The sequence below is a fragment of the Alexandromys fortis genome, unplaced genomic scaffold (genome assembly GCF_014885135.2).
Source record: "Alexandromys fortis isolate MF-2015 unplaced genomic scaffold, M_Fortis_MF-2015_v1.1 scaffold_106, whole genome shotgun sequence".
Lineage (NCBI taxonomy): Eukaryota > Metazoa > Chordata > Mammalia > Rodentia > Cricetidae > Alexandromys > Alexandromys fortis.
Window position 1 is genome coordinate 3,082,738 of NW_026067980.1, and position 4,226 is coordinate 3,086,963.

The window sequence follows — 4,226 nt, forward strand, 5'->3', positions numbered from 1 at the left end:
GCGCCACCACCGCCCGGAGATGTGACCATATATGGAGATAGGATCTTCACCGTGTTCTCCATTCTAAAGTAAAATCATTAGGGTGAGATTTAACCCTGTTATTGCTGTCCTGCTGAAAGAGAGATTAGGGGACAGAGCCATGCATAGAGGAAGACAGTACAGAGCAACCTGGTGATAAAACAGCCAGGGTCAGGCCTTGGAGAAGGTCTGGAATGGATTTATCCTTCGGGGAACCAACCCTGCCCCTACCTCGACTCTCAGCTTCTCCTGGTCTTGGGACTGTGAAACAACGCATTTCTGGTGATTAAAACCATCTGGTTTGGGTGACAGTTATTACAACTGCCCAAAGCCAACCAGCACATTATTTCTAGAATTTTTAAAATAAGCAAGCTGACCCTTAAGTTATAGACATTGGAGGTTTGAATAAGAATGGCTCCCATAGGCTCCCATATTTGAATGCTTAGTCATCAGGGAATGGCACAATTTAGAAGGATTAGGAGGCATGGCCTTGTTGGAGGAAGTGTGAAACTGCAGGTGGGCATTGAGGTTTCATGGGCCCAAGCCAGGCCCAGTGGCTCTTTCTTCCTGCTGCCTGTTGATCCGGATGTAAAACTCTTAGCTACCTCTCCAGCACCTTGTCTGCCTGCCTGCCGCCACGCTGCCTGCCATGATGATAATGGACTAAACCTCTGAAACTGTAAGCCACCCCCAATTAAATGTTTTCCTTATAAGAGATGCCGTGCTCATGGTGTGTCTTCACAGCTATAGAACACTGACTAAGAAAGATTTTGTGAATATTTTTATTTTGCCACTTTTGAACTTCACAGGTGTGTGCAGGTTGTTTCTCTGTCACACATGTAAATAGAATTCTGGGTCTGTGGACCGAGGAAACAAACATTACGCTTGCCTCATTTCTTCCCATTACCCACAATGAGTCCTGAGCTTCAGTGTTCTCAGGCAGACTTCCCCTTTCATGAGCCTTGCTGGAAGGGAAAGCTCTCTTTCGAGGTCAGTCTACTGAAGGCATTTGTGCTTCTGGATTCTCAACACACAGCCCTGCAGCAGGAATAGCAGAAATGCCTTGCCCACTGACGACTGGCCACTGAACATTGCTAGGCTGGAAAATGCCTGATTTGAAAGGAAATGGATATTATCAGTCCTTCCTAGAATACCAAAGGCTGTAGGATACGCCGCTCACAGACTCCAGCGACTGCCTAGGAAACCATCTTCAGAGCAGCAGCACATGAAGCCTGCTGAATTTTGATCATCTTTACAAATCTGTTATGGGATCATTTGATTTTTGAAACTGTCTTCTTACATTTCATGGTCTGTTTGGTAATTTGCATAGACAAAATGCAACCTTCCAGACTGTGGATCTTGTTATTTTTGGTTGCTAAATTGTGCGTGCATGCTTTGTGTGTGTGTGTGTGTGTGTGTGCGCGCGCACGCGTGCACACGTGCACATCTGTGCTACCATAATCCTCAGAGCAGAACTGACAAGCAGGCTTGGAAGAAATGAGCTGATTACCACTTGTGATGAGAGCTTAACGAAATCTATGTGAGCACATCTCTGAGGGATTATCTTGGTATCTGATTGATACAGGAAGACCCAGATGAAGTGTGAGAGGGAACTGTTGTCTGAGCAGGGCATTCTGGATGGTGTAGTGTAATGGGGAGAGGGGCCTGTGCAGCACTCATGCGTTCATTGCTCTCTTCTTGGCTGTGGATTATTAAATGATGTATTGGTCAAGTAGAAACAGGTATAACTGTCCTCTTCTCCGGGTCATGCTGATACCATAAGGAAATGAATCTCCAGTGGTCACACCACGCTGTCCCTCAGGACACCTGTGCAGCTCGCTAACATTTGAGGTTTGGGCTTGAAGATCAGAAGAAGGGAAGTGTCAAGATGTATGAAGAGAATGTAAGACTGGGTATGAGGGTGAATGCCAGTAATTGGAGCATTTGGAAGGTGAAGGCAGGGGCATCAGGAGTTAAAAGCCAGTTCACACTACGTATCAAATTTGAGACCAACTTGAAATACTTGAGATCCTGCATGGATACAAACAAACCGAACAAAAACCCAAACAATAAAACTAAGAGAACTTTCTCATAGCGGCTATTTGACTGAGTTAGTGCTCACATAGTAAATATTTCAGATAACTGATACTTAAGCATTGAACTTAACTATCTTTTCTGTTGGGAACATTTACAAACTGTATAGTTTGTCTCGACAGTATGGGGCACGTGGGCACTATACTGTATACGACTTAACCTTGTTAACTCGTTTATCATAATTTCCATTGTTGTTCTGTGCTAGAATAAGAGATAACATACCTTCGAAGGCTCTTGCAATGCACACTTTCTACTGTATGTGATCCTGTTCAAAGCAGTTTCCTCATGTGTACTTAGACTGTTTTGTAGCAGTCTTTCTCCATCCGCCCACCAGCTCCCAAATAACAATATGGAGACTTCTTATTAATTATGAAAGCTTGGCCTTAGCTTAGGCTTGTTTCTAACTAGCTCTTGTAACTTAAATTAATCCGTTTCTATTAATCTACGCATTGCCACGTGTCTTACGTCTTTTATATCTCCACAGCTGGCGAGCCCTTTTTCTCTTCCCAGAGCTTTTTCTGTCCAGAAGTCCTGCCTAGACCGTCTGCCTAGATATTGGCCATTTAGCTTTTTATTAAACCAATCACGATGACATCTTCACACAGTGTGATAAAATATCTCACAACACTGTTCTAACAATGCACATGTATGTATATATACATATGTGTGTATGCATATGCAGTGTATTTGTATAAACTAACTGTATAATGTATTTGAATGCACCTTAGCAATGTCTGTTGTTCACTGGGACATACCAATCCATGCCACCGGGGCTGTAAGGCATCCTCTCACACTGTTGCTGCTATCTGCCCATTGGTCACTTAGCGGTCATCTCTGCTTTTCAGACCGACTGACGCAGCACCACGGTGCTTAAGTTCAAGTGACTCTTAACCTCCAAAGCACAAGAGTAGTAATGAGATTCTGCAACTTAGACACACCAAAGAAAGTGGTCCAGCACCTCCTGTGGGTGAAAGGATGAAAGTCCTCAATGTTCCTGTTCTGAGGCTGCTGGGCTCTCTACCCGTGCAACTGCGGAAGGAAAGCGAGCCCATGCTGGTTTGGCATTCCCACTGCAGACTGCAGAGTCCGGGCGACAGCGTAGACACCTAGTCATTCACCTCGCGTCCTGCCAGCACAGGGACTCTGCCGTGAGAGCAACAACATACCAGGGCATTCTCAGAGGAATGTCCACACCGTCCTTGTTACAACATCTTGCTGGAGCTGTTCTACAATATTATTAGTTGTCAGTCTCTTCCTTACTAAACCTGTTTGCTTTTGCTTTTGTTTTGAGACAGGGTCTTGATATAAATTCCAGGCTGACTATGGCTTGTTACTTACTCCAGGCTGGCTTCAGACTGGTGGTCTTCCGCCTCAGCCCCAGAGTGTTAAGATTAGAGGCATGAATTATCACACCTGGCTCCAGTGCTCTGTTTAAAAACTTTATTATATGTATGCGCATATAAAAACCCCACAGTATGTGTCTTCCAGCACTTACTTCCATAAAAGAAGCTCCAGGGAAGAGCCCAACATTGGCAGGCAAGGACATATGCTCCCCTCATGAGGGTTGAGAGCAAGCAGATGAGATGTGTATACTTTTAAAAATGAAAACCTAAGCATCTTTGAACAAGAAGAATGCCTTTGGCTAATGAAACAAATAGACAAAGATCAGTCACTGGTCCCTAAGCTGAGTCACCCGGAGCTGCATGGCACTGCTGGCATCTTTGGGGCATAATGAAAGGTGACTTACTGGGTGGAACTTCTGGCCCAGAAACGCCTTCCTTTCCTATCCAAAACCCTGTCTCCTTCTTGATAAAATGACATTCTCTTTACAAAGTCTTTGCGTCCGAAGTGTCTGACTGAAAAATTAAGAAATGGTCAGAGTCTAAGCTCGTGGAACATCGGTCTCATCTGCCTTTGGCCTGAGCTTTGTCCACTTTCATCTCTGGCTGCTGGTGTGTGACAGGTTGACGAGGGACAAACGTAAGCCTGGATTATCTGGTCTTGAAGTGTGGCAGAAACCAAACAGTTCTTCTGCCCCATTAGGGGATTTAATCATCCATATTCCTACCCTGAGTTTGTGTCTCTGAATTATTTAACTACAAACCTTTCCCGCC